Source organism: Camelus dromedarius, chromosome 22, assembly GCF_036321535.1.
Source record: "Camelus dromedarius isolate mCamDro1 chromosome 22, mCamDro1.pat, whole genome shotgun sequence".
Classification (NCBI taxonomy): domain Eukaryota; kingdom Metazoa; phylum Chordata; class Mammalia; order Artiodactyla; family Camelidae; genus Camelus; species Camelus dromedarius.
In genome coordinates this window covers 2,782,980-2,795,625 of record NC_087457.1, presented here as the reverse complement: position 1 = coordinate 2,795,625, position 12,646 = coordinate 2,782,980, and positions in this window count along the sequence as shown.

The following is a 12,646-nucleotide window of genomic DNA, read 5'->3' as shown; positions in this document are numbered from 1 at the left end:
TTCCCAACAAGCTATGTGAAGGACGGCTTTCACACACACTTATCTCTCAGAACTGAGCATGTGGAGATAGGTTCGTTCATCTAGCACAAAGGGAACGGTTTGCAGGAGAAACTTTACTCTGGTTTCTCAGTCTGTTTCCTAGTGCCGGATTGAAGTTCCTGCAGATTTCACTGTAAATCCGAGTTGGAGCTAGTACCTCCCCATATATATGTATGGAGTGGAGTTTGCAAATGAAAAGGAACTTTGTGTTCCCAACAAGCTAGGTGAAGTACGGCTTTCACACACAATTATCTCTCAGAACTGAGCATGTGGAGAGACGTTCGTTCATCTAGCACAAAGGGAACGGTTTGCAGGAGATCTTTTACCCTGGTTTCTCAGACTGTTTCCTAGTGCCGGTTTGAAGTTCCTGCAGTTTTCACTGTAAAATCGAGTTGGATCTAGTACCTCCCCATATATATGTATGGAGCGGAATTTTCAAGTGAAAAGAAACTTTGTGTTCCCAACAAGCTAGGTGAAGTACGGCTTTCACACACACTTATCTCTCAGAACTGAGCATGTGGAGAGACGTTCGTTCATGTAGCACAAAAGGAACGGGTTGCAGGAGAAACATTTACTCTGGTTTCTCAGTCTGTTTCCTAGTGCCGGTTTGAAGTTCCTGCAGTTTTCACTGTAAAACCGAGTTGGAGCTAGTACCTCACCATATATATGTTTGGAGTGGAATTTGCACATGAAAAGAAACTTTGTGTTCCCAACAAGCTAGGTGCAGGACGGATTTCACACACAATTATCTCTCAGTACTGAGCATGTGGAGAGACTTTCGTTCATCAAGCACAAAAGGAACGTGTTGCAGGAGAAACTATTACTCTGGATTCTCAGTCTTTTTCCTAGCACCTTTTTGTAGTTCCTGCAGTTTTCTCTGTAAAACCGAGTTGGAGCTAGTACCTCCCCATATATATGTATGGAGTGGGGTTTGCAACTGAAAAGAAACTTTGTGTTCCCAACAAGCTAGTTGAAGGACGGCATTCACACCCACTAATCTCTCAGAACTGAGCATGTGGAGAGGCTTTCGTTCATCTAGCACAAAGGGAACGGGTTGCAGGAGAAACTATTACTCTGGTTTCTCAGTCTGTTTCCTAGTGCCGGTTTGAAGTTCCTGCAGTTTTCACTGTAAAACCGAGTTGGAGCTAGTACCTACCCATATATATGTATGGAGTGGAGTTTGCAAGTGAAAAGAAACTTTGTGTTCCCAACAAGCTAGGTGAAGGACGGCTTTCACACACTCTTATCTCTCAGAACTGAGCATGTGGAAAGACGTTCGTTCATCTAGCACAAAGGGAACCGGTTGCAGGAGAAACTTTTTCTCTGGTTTCTCAGTCTGTTTCCTAGTGCCGGTTTGAAGTACCTGCAGTTTTCACTGTAAAACCGAGTTGGAGCTAGTACCTCCCCATATATATGTATGGATTGGAGGTTCCAAGTGAAAAGAAACTTTGTGTTCCCAACAAGCTAGGTGAAGGACGGCTTTCACACACACTTATATTTCAGAACTGAGCATGTGGAGAGACGTTCGTTCATCTAGCACCAAATAACGTGTTGCATGAGAAACATTTACTCTGGTTTCTCAGTCTGTTTCCTAGTTCCGGTTTGAAATTCCTGCAGTTTTCACTGTAAAAACCGTGTTGGAGCTAGTACCTCCCCATATATATGTAAGGAATGGAGTTTGCTAGTGAAAAGAAACTTTGTGTTCCCAAAAAGCTAGGTGAAGTACGGGTTTCACACACACTTAACCCTCAGAACTGAGCATGTGGAGAGACGTTCGTTCATCTAGCACAAAGGGAACGGGTTGCAGGAGAAACTTTTACTCTGGATTCTCAGTCTGTTTCCTAGTGCCGGTTTGAAGTTCCTGCAATTTTCACTGTAAATCCGTGTTGGAGCTTGTACCTACCCATACAAATGTATGGAGTGGAGTTTGCAATTGAAAAGAAATTTTGTTTTCCCAACAAGCTATGTGAAGGACGGCTTTCACACACACTTATATCTCAGAAATTAGCATGTGGAGAGACGTTCGTTCATCTAGCACAAAATGAAAGGTTTGCAGGAGAAACTTTTACTCTGGTTTCTCAGTCTGTTTCCAAGTGCCGGTTTGAAGTTCCTGCAGATTTAACTGTAAAACCGAGTTGGCGCTAGTACCTCCCCATATATATGTATGGAGTGGAGTTTGCAACTGAAAAGAAACTTTGTGTTCCCAACAAGCTAGGTAAGGTCGGCTTTCACACACACTTATCTCTCAGAACTGAGCATGTGGATAGAAGTTCGTTCATCTAGCACAAAGGGAACCGGTTGCAGGAGAAACTTTTCTCTGGTTTCTCAGTCTGTTTCCTAGTGCCGGTTTGAAGTTCCTGCAGTTTTCACTGTAAAACCGAGTTGGAGCTAGTACCTCCCCATATATATGTATGGATTGGAGGTTCTAAGTGAAAAGAAACTTTGTGTTCCCAACAAGCTAGGTGAAGGACGGCTTTCACACACACTTCTATTTCAGAACTGAGCATGTGGAGAGACGTTCGTTCATCTAGCACCAAATAACGTGTTGCATGAGAAACATTTACTCTGGTTTCTCAGTCTGTTTCCTAGTTCCGGTTTGAAATTCCTGCAGTTTTCACTGTAAAAACCGAGTTGGAGCTAGTACCTCCCCATATATATGTAAGGAATGGAGTTTGCTAGTGAAAAGAAACTTTGTGTTCCCAAAAAGCTAGGTGAAGTACGGGTTTCACACACACTTAACCCTCAGAACTGAGCATGTGGAGAGACGTTCGTTCATCTAGCACAAAATGAACGGTTTGCAGGAGAAACTTTTACTCTCTTTTCTCAGTCTGTTTCCTAGTGCCGGTTTGAAGTTCCTGCAGATTTAACTGTAAAACCGAGTTGGCGCTAGTACCTCCCCATATATATGTATGGAGTGGGGTTTTCAACTGAAAAGAAACTTTGTGTTCACAACAAGCGAGGTGAAGGACGGCTTTCAAACACACTTATCCCTCAGAACTGAGCATGTGGAGAGACTTTCGTTCATGTAGCACAAATGGAACGGTTTGCAGGAGAAACATTTACTCTGGTTTCTCAGTCTGTTTCCTAGTGCCGGTTTGAAGTTCCTGCAGTTTTCACTGTAAACCCGAGTTGGAGCTAGTACCTCCCCATATATATGTATGGAATGGATTTTGCAACTGAAAAGAAACTTTGTGTTCCCAACAAGCTAGGTGAAGAACGGCTTTCAAACACACTTATCTCTCAGAACTGTGCACGTGGAGAGACGTTCGTTCATCAAGCACAAAGGGAACGGGTTGCAGGTGAAACTTTTAATCTGGTCTCTCAGTCTGTTTCTTAGTGCCGGTTTGAAGTTCCTGCAGTTTTAACTGTAAAACCGAGTTGGAGCTAGTACCTCCCCATATATATGTATGGAGTGGAGTTTGAAATTGAAAAGAAACTATGTGTTCCCAACAAGCTAGTGTAAGGACGGCATTCACACACACTTATCTCTCAGAACTGAGCATGTGGAGAGACCTTCGTTCATCTACCAAAAAGGGAACGGGTTGCAGGAGAAACTATTACTCTGGTTTCTCAGTCTGTTTCCTAGTGCCGGTTTGAAGTTCCTGCAGTTTTCACTGTAAAACCGAGTTGGAGCTAGTACCTCACCATATATATGTTTGGAGTGGAATTTGCACATGAAAAGAAACTTTGTGTTCCCAACAAGCTAGGTGCAGGACGGATTTCACACACAATTATCTCTCAGTACTGAGCATGTGGAGAGACTTTCGTTCATCAAGCACAAAAGGAACGTGTTGCAGGAGAAACTATTACTCTGGATTCTCAGTCTTTTTCCTAGCACCTTTTTGTAGTTCCTGCAGTTTTCTCTGTAAAACCGAGTTGGAGCTAGTACCTCCCCTTATATATGTATGGAGTGGGGTTTGCAACTGAAAAGAAACTTTGTGTTCCCAACAAGCTAGTTGAAGGACGGCATTCACACCCACTAATCTCTTAGAACTGAGCATGTGGAGAGGCTTTCGTTCATCTAGCACAAAGGGAACGGGTTGCAGGAGAAACTATTACTCTGGTTTCTCAGTCTGTTTCCTAGTGCCGGTTTGAAGTTCCTGCAGTTTTCACTGTAAAACAGAGTTGGAGCTAGTACCTACCCATATATATGTATGGAGTGGAGTTTGCAAGTGAAAAGAAACTTTGTGTTCCCAACAAGCTAGGTGAAGGACGGCTTTCACACACTCTTATCTCTCAGAACTGAGCATGTGGAAAGACGTTCGTTCATCTAGCACAAAGGGAACCGGTTGCAGAAGAAACTTTTTCTCTGGTTTCTCAGTCTGTTTCCTAGTGCCGGTTTGAAGTTCCTGCAGTTTTCACTGTAAACCCGAGTTGGAGCTAGTACCTCCCCATATATATGTATGGAATGGATTTTGCAACTGAAAAGAAACTTTGTGTTCCCAACAAGCTAGGTGAAGAACGGCTTTCAAACACACTTATCTCTCAGAACTGTGCACGTGGAGAGACGTTCGTTCATCAAGCACAAAGGGAACGGGTTGCAGGTGAAACTTTTAATCTGGTCTCTCAGTCTGTTTCTTAGTGCCGGTTTGAAGTTCCTGCAGTTTTAACTGTAAAACCGAGTTGGAGCTAGTACCTCCCCATATATATGTATGGAGTGGAGTTTGAAATTGAAAAGAAACTATGTGTTCCCAACAAGCTAGTGTAAGGACGGCATTCACACACACTTATCTCTCAGAACTGAGCATGTGGAGAGACCTTCGTTCATCTACCAAAAAGGGAACGGGTTGCAGGAGAAACTATTACTCTGGTTTCTCAGTCTGTTTCCAAGTGCCGGTTTGAAGTTCCTGCAGTTTTCACTGTATAACCGAGTTGGAGCTAGTACCTCACCATATACATGTTTGGAGTGGAATTTGCACATGAAAAGAAACTTTGTGTTCCCAACAAGCTAGGTGCAGGACGGATTTCACACACAATTATCTCTCAGTACTGAGCATGTGGAGAGACTTTCGTTCATCAAGCACAAAAGGAACGTGTTGCAGGAGAAACTATTACTCTGGATTCTCAGTCTTTTTCCTAGCACCTTTTTGTAGTTCCTGCAGTTTTCTCTGTAAAACCGAGTTGGAGCTAGTACCTCCCCATATATATGTATGGAGTGGGGTTTGCAACTGAAAAGAAACTTTGTGTTCCCAACAAGCTAGTTGAAGGACGGCATTCACACCCACTAATCTCTTAGAACTGAGAATGTGGAGAGGCTTTCGTTCATCTAGCACAAAGGGAACGGGTTGCAGGAGAAACTATTACTCTGGTTTCTCAGTCTGTTTCCTAGTGCCGGTTTGAAGTTCCTGCAGTTTTCACTGTAAAACCGAGTTGGAGCTAGTACCTACCCATATATATGTATGGAGTGGAGTTTGCAAGTGAAAAGAAACTTTGTGTTCCCAACAAGCTAGGTGAAGGACGGCTTTCACACACTCTTATCTCTCAGAACTGAGCATGTGGAAAGACGTTCGTTCATCTAGCACAAAGGGAACCGGTTGCAGAAGAAACTTTTTCTCTGGTTTCTCAGTCTGTTTCCTAGTGCCGGTTTGAAGTACCTGCAGTTTTCACTGTAAAACCGAGTTGGAGCTAGTACCTCCCCATATATATGTATGGATTGGAGGTTCCAAGTGAAAAGAAACTTTGTGTTCCCAACAAGCTAGGTGAAGGACGGCTTTCACACACACTTATATTTCAGAACTGAGCATGTGGAGAGACGTTCGTTCATCTAGCACCAAATAACGTGTTGCATGAGAAACATTTACTCTGGTTTCTCAGTCTGTTTCCTAGTTCCGGTTTGAAATTCCTGCCGTTTTCACTGTAAAAACCGAGTTGGAGCTAGTACCTCCCCATATATATGTAAGGAATGGAGTTTGCTAGTGAAAAGAAACTTTGTGTTCCCAAAAAGCTAGGTGAAGTTCGGGTTTCACACACACTTAACCCTCAGAACTGAGCATGTGGAGAGACGTTCGTTCATCTAGCACAAAGGGAACGGGTTGCAGGAGAAACTTTTACTCTGGATTCTCAGTCTGTTTCCTAGTGCCGGTTTAAAGTTCCTGCAATTTTCACTGTAAATCCGTGTTGGAGCTTGTACCTACCCATACAAATGTATGGAGTGGAGTCTGCAATTGAAAAGAAATTTTGTTTTCCCAACAAGCTATGTGAAGGACGGCTTTCACACACACTTATATCTCAGAAATTAGCATGTGGAGAGACGTTCGTTCATCTAGCACAAAATGAACGGTTTGCAGGAGAAACTTTTACTCTGGTTTCTCAGTCTGTTTCCAAGTGCCGGTTTGAAGTTCCTGCAGATTTAACTGTAAAACCGAGTTGGCGCTAGTACCTCCCCATATATATGTATGGAGTGGAGTTTGCAACTGAAAAGAAACTTTGTGTTCCCAACAAGCTAGGTAAGGTCGGCTTTCACACACACTTATCTCTCAGAACTGAGCATGTGGATAGAAGTTCGTTCATCTAGCACAAAGGGAACCGGTTGCAGGAGAAACTTTTCTCTGGTTTCTCAGTCTGTTTCCTAGTGCCGGTTTGAAGTTCCTGCAGTTTTCACTGTAAAACCGAGTTGGAGCTAGTACCTCCCCATATATATGTATGGATTGGAGGTTCCAAGTGAAAAGAAACTTTGTGTTCCCAACAAGCTAGGTGAAGGACGGCTTTCACACACACTTATATTTCAGAACTGAGCATGTGGAGAGACGTTCGTTCATCTAGCACCAAATAACGTGTTGCATGAGAAATATTTACTCTGGTTTCTCAGTCTGTTTCCTAGTTCCGGTTTGAAATTCCTGCAGTTTTCACTGTAAAAACCGAGTTGGAGCTAGTACCTCCCCATATATATGTAAGGAATGGAGTTTGCTAGTGAAAAGAAACTTTGTGTTCCCAAAAAGCTAGGTGAAGTACGGGTTTCACACACACTTAACCCTCAGAACTGAGCATGTGGAGAGACGTTCGTTCATCTAGCACAAAATGAACGGTTTGCAGGAGAAACTTTTACTCTCTTTTCTCAGTCTGTTTCCTAGTGCCGGTTTGAAGTTCCTGCAGATTTAACTGTAAAACCGAGTTGGCGCTAGTACCTCCCCATATATATGTATGGAGTGGGGTTTTCAACTGAAAAGAAACTTTGTGTTCACAACAAGCGAGGTGAAGGACGGCTTTCAAACACACTTATCCCTCAGAACTGAGCATGTGGAGAGACTTTCGTTCATGTAGCACAAATGGAACGGTTTGCAGGAGAAACTTTTACTCTGTTTTCTCAGTCTGTTTCCTAGTGCCGGTTTGAAGTTCCTGCAGTTTTCACTGTAAACCCGAGTTGGAGCTAGTACCTCCCAATATATTTTTATGGATTATAGTTTGCAAGAGAAAAGGAACTTTGTGTTCCCAAATAGCTTGATGATGGATGGCTTTCACACACACTTATCTCTCAGAACTGAGCATGTGGAGAGACGTTCTTTCATCTAGCACAAAGGGAACGGGTTGCAGGAGAAATTATTACTCTGGTCTCTCAGTCTGTTTCCTAGCGCCGGTTTGAAGTTCCTGCAGTTTTCACTGTAAACCCGAGGTGGAGCTAGTACCACCCCACATATATGTATGGAGTGGAGTTTGCAACTGAAAAGAAACTTTGTGTTCCCAACAAGCTAGGTGAAGGACGGCATTCACACACAATTATCTCTCAGAACTGAGCATGTGGAGAGACGTTCGTTCATCTAGCACCAAATAACGTGTTGCATGAGAAACATTTACTCTGGTTTCTCAGTCTGTTTCCTAGTTCCGGTTTGAAATTCCTGCAGTTTTCACTGTAAAAACCGAGTTGGAGCTAGTACCTCCCCATATATATGTAAGGAATGGAGTTTGCTAGTGAAAAGAAACTTTGTGTTCCCAAAAATCTAGGTGAAGTACGGGTTTCACACACACTTAACCCTCAGAACTGAGCATGTGGAGAGACGTTCGTTCATCTAGCACAAAGGGAACGGGTTGCAGGAGAAACTTTTACTCTGGATTCTCAGTCTGTTTCCTAGTGCCGGTTTGAAGTTCCTGCATTTTTCACTGTAAATCCGTGTTGGAGCTTGTACCTACCCATACAAATGTATGGAGTGGAGTCTGCAATTGAAAAGAAATTTTGTTTTCCCAACAAGCTATGTGAAGGACGGCTTTCACACACACTTATATCTCAGAAATTAGCATGTGGAGAGACGTTCGTTCATCTAGCACAAAATGAACGGTTTGCAGGAGAAACTTTTACTCTGGTTTCTCAGTCTGTTTCCAAGTGCCGGTTTGAAGTTCCTGCAGATTTAACTGTAAAACCGAGTTGGCGCTAGTACCTCCCCATATATATGTATGGAGTGGAGTTTGCAACTGAAAAGAAACTTTGTGTTCCCAACAAGCTAGGTAAGGTCGGCTTTCACACACACTTATCTCTCAGAACTGAGCATGTGGATAGAAGTTCGTTCATCTAGCACAAAGGGAACCGGTTGCAGGAGAAACTTTTCTCTGGTTTCTCAGTCTGTTTCCTAGTGCCGGTTTGAAGTTCCTGCAGTTTTCACTGTAAAACCGAGTTGGAGCTAGTACCTCCCCATATATATGTATGGATTGGAGGTTCCAAGTGAAAAGAAACTTTGTGTTCCCAACAAGCTAGGTGAAGGACGGCTTTCACACACACTTATATTTCAGAACTGAGCATGTGGAGAGACGTTCGTTCATCTAGCACCAAATAACGTGTTGCATGAGAAATATTTACTCTGGTTTCTCAGTCTGTTTCCTAGTTCCGGTTTGAAATTCCTGCAGTTTTCACTGTAAAAACCGAGTTGGAGCTAGTACCTCCCCATATATATGTAAGGAATGGAGTTTGCTAGTGAAAAGAAACTTTGTGTTCCCAAAAAGCTAGGTGAAGTACGGGTTTCACACACACTTAACCCTCAGAACTGAGCATGTGGAGAGACGTTCGTTCATCTAGCACAAAATGAACGGTTTGCAGGAGAAACTTTTACTCTCTTTTCTCAGTCTGTTTCCTAGTGCCGGTTTGAAGTTCCTGCAGATTTAACTGTAAAACCGAGTTGGCGCTAGTACCTCCCCATATATATGTATGGAGTGGGGTTTTCAACTGAAAAGAAACTTTGTGTTCACAACAAGCGAGGTGAAGGACGGCTTTCAAACACACTTATCCCTCAGAACTGAGCATGTGGAGAGACTTTCGTTCATGTAGCACAAATGGAACGGTTTGCAGGAGAAACTTTTACTCTGTTTTCTCAGTCTGTTTCCTAGTGCCGGTTGGAAGTTCCTGCAGTTTTCACTGTAAACCCGAGTTGGAGCTAGTACCTCCCCATATATTTTTATGGATTATAGTTTGCAAGAGAAAAGGAACTTTGTGTTCCCAAATAGCTTGATGATGGATGGCTTACACACACTTATCTCTCAGAACTGAGCATGTGGAGAGACGTTCTTTCATCTAGCACAAAGGGAACGGGTTGCAGGAGAAATTATTACTCTGGTCTCTCAGTCTGTTTCCTAGCGCCGGTTTGAAGTTCCTGCAGTTTTCACTGTAAACCCGAGATGGAGCTAGTACCACCCCACATATATGTATGGAGTGGAGTTTGCAACTGAAAAGAAACTTTGTGTTCCCAACAAGCTAGGTGAAGGACGGCATTCACACACAATTATCTCTCAGAACTGAGCATGTGGAGAGACGTTCGTTCATCTAGAAAAAAGGGAACGGGTTGCAGGAGAAATTATTACTCTGGTTTCTCAGTCTGTATCCTAGCGCCGGTTTGAAGTTCCTGCAGTTTTCAATGAAAAACCTATTTGGAGCTAGTACCTCCCCATAAATATGTATGGAGTGGATTTTGCAACTTAAAAGAAACTTTGTGTTCCCAACAAGCTAGGTGAAGGACGGCATTCACACCCACTTATCTCCCAGAACTGAGCATGTGGAGAGACGTTCGTTCATCTAGCACTAATGGAACGGGTTGCAGGAGAAACTTTTACTCTGGTTTCTCAGTCTGTTTCCTAGTGCCGCTTTGAAGTTCCTGCAGTTTTCACTGTAAAACCGAGTTGGAGCTTGTACCTACCCATACATATGTATTGTGTGGGGTTTGCAACTGAAAAGAAATTTTGTGTTCCCAACAAGCTATGTGAAGGACGGCTTTCACACACACTTATCTCTCAGAACTGAGCATGTGGAGATACGTTCGTTCATCTAGCACAAACGGAACGGTTTGCAGGAGATCTTTTACCCTGGTTTCTCAGACTGTTTCCTAGTGCCGGTTTGAAGTTCCTGCAGTTTTCACTGTAAAATCGAGTTGGATCTAGTACTTCCCCATATATGTGTATGGAGTGGAATTTTCAAGTGAAAAGAAACTTTGTGTTCCCAACAAGCTAGGTGAAGGACGGCTTTCACACACACTTATCTCTCAGAACTGAGCATGTGGAGAGACGTTCGTTCATGTAGCACAAAAGGAACGGGTTGCAGGAGAAACATTTACTCTGGTTTCTCAGTCTGTTTCCTAGTGCCGGTTTGAAGTTCCTGCAGTTTTCACTGTAAACCCGAGTTGGAGCTAGTACCACCCCATATATATGTATGGAATGGATTTTGCAACTGAAAAGAAACTTTGTGTTCCCAACAAGCTAGGTGAAGAACGGCTTTCAAACACACTTATCTCTCAGAACTGAGCACGTGGAGAGACGTTCGTTCATCAAGCACAAAGGGAACGGGTTGCAGGTGAAACTTTTAATCTGGTCTCTCAGTCTGTTTCTTAGTGTCGGTTTGAAGTTCTTGCAGTTTTCACTGTAAAACCGAGTTGGAGCTAGTACCTCCCCATATATATGTATGGAGTGGAGTTTGAAATTGAAAAGAAACTATGTGTTCCCAACAAGCTAGTGTAAGGACGGCATTCACACACACTTATCTCTCAGAACTGAGCATGTGGAGAGACCTTCGTTCATCTACCAAAAAGGGAACGGGTTGCAGGAGAAACTATTTCTCTGGTTTCTCAGTCTGTTTCCTAGAGCCGGTTTGAAGTTCCTGCAGTTTTCACTGTAAAACCGAGTTGGAGCTATTACCTCCCCATATATATGTATGGAGTGGGGTTTGCAACTGAAAAGAAACTTTGTGTTCCCATTAAGCTAGGTGAAAGAAGGCTTTCACACACACTAATCTCTCAGAACTGAGCATGTGGAGAGACGTTCGTTCATCTAGCAAAAGGGAACGTGTTATGGGAGAAACTTTTACTCTGGTTTCTCAGTCTGTTTCCTAGTGCCGGTTTGAAGTACCTGCAGTTTTCACTGTAAAACAGAGTTGGAGCTAGTACCTCCCCATATATATGTATGGAGTGGAGTTTTCAACTGAAAAGAAACTTTGTGTTCCCAACAAGCTAGGTGAAGGACGGCTTTCACACACACTTATATCTCAGAACTGAGCATGTGGAGAGACGTTCGTTCATCTAGCACAAAGTAACGGGTTGCATGAGAAACATTTACTCTGGTTTCTCAGTCTGTTTCCTAGTTCCGGTTTGAAATTCCTGCAGTTTTCACTGTAAAACCGAGTTGGAGCTAGTACATCCCCATATATATGTAAGGATTTGAGTTTGCTAGTGAAAAGAAACTTTGTGTTCCCAACAAGCTAGGTGAAGTACGGGATTCACACACACTTAACTCTCAGAACTGAGCATGTGGAGAGACGTTCGTTCATCTAGCACTAATGGAACGGGTTGCAGGAGAAACTCTTACTCTGGTTTCTCAGTCTGTTTCCTAGTGCCGCTTTGAAGTTCCTGCAGTTTTCACTGTAAAACCGAGTTGGAGCTTGTACCTACCCATACATATGTATTGTGTGGGGTTTGCAACTGAAAAGAAATTTTGTGTTCCCAACAAGCTATGTGAAGGACGGCTTTCACACACACTTATCTCTCAGAACTGAGCATGTGGAGATACGTTCGTTCATCTAGCACAAACGGAACGGTTTGCAGGAGATCTTTTACCCTGGTTTCTCAGACTGTTTCCTAGTGCCGGTTTGAAGTTCCTGCAGTTTTCACTGTAAAATCGAGTTGGATCTAGTACCTCCCCATATATGTGTATGGAGTGGAATTTTCAAGTGAAAAGAAACTTTGTGTTCCCAACAAGCTAGGTGAAGGACGGCTTTCACACACACTTATCTCTCAGAACTGAGCATGTGGAGAGACGTTCGTTCATGTAGCACAAAAATAACGGGTTGCAGGAGAAACATTTACTCTGGTTTCTCAGTCTGTTTCCTAGTGCCGGTTTGAAGTTCCTGCAGTTTTCACTGTAAACCCGAGTTGGAGCTAGTACCACCCCATATATATGTATGGAATGGATTTTGCAACTGAAAAGAAACTTTGTGTTCCCAACAAGCTTGGTGAAGAACGGCTTTCAAACACACTTATCTCTCAGAACTGAGCACGTGGAGAGACGTTCGTTCATCAAGCACAAAGGGAACGGGTTGCAGGTGAAACTTTTAATCTGGTCTCTCAGTCTGTTTCTTAGTGTCGGTTTGAAGTTCTTGCAGTTTTCACTGTAAAACCGAGTTGGAGCTAGTACCTCCCCATATATA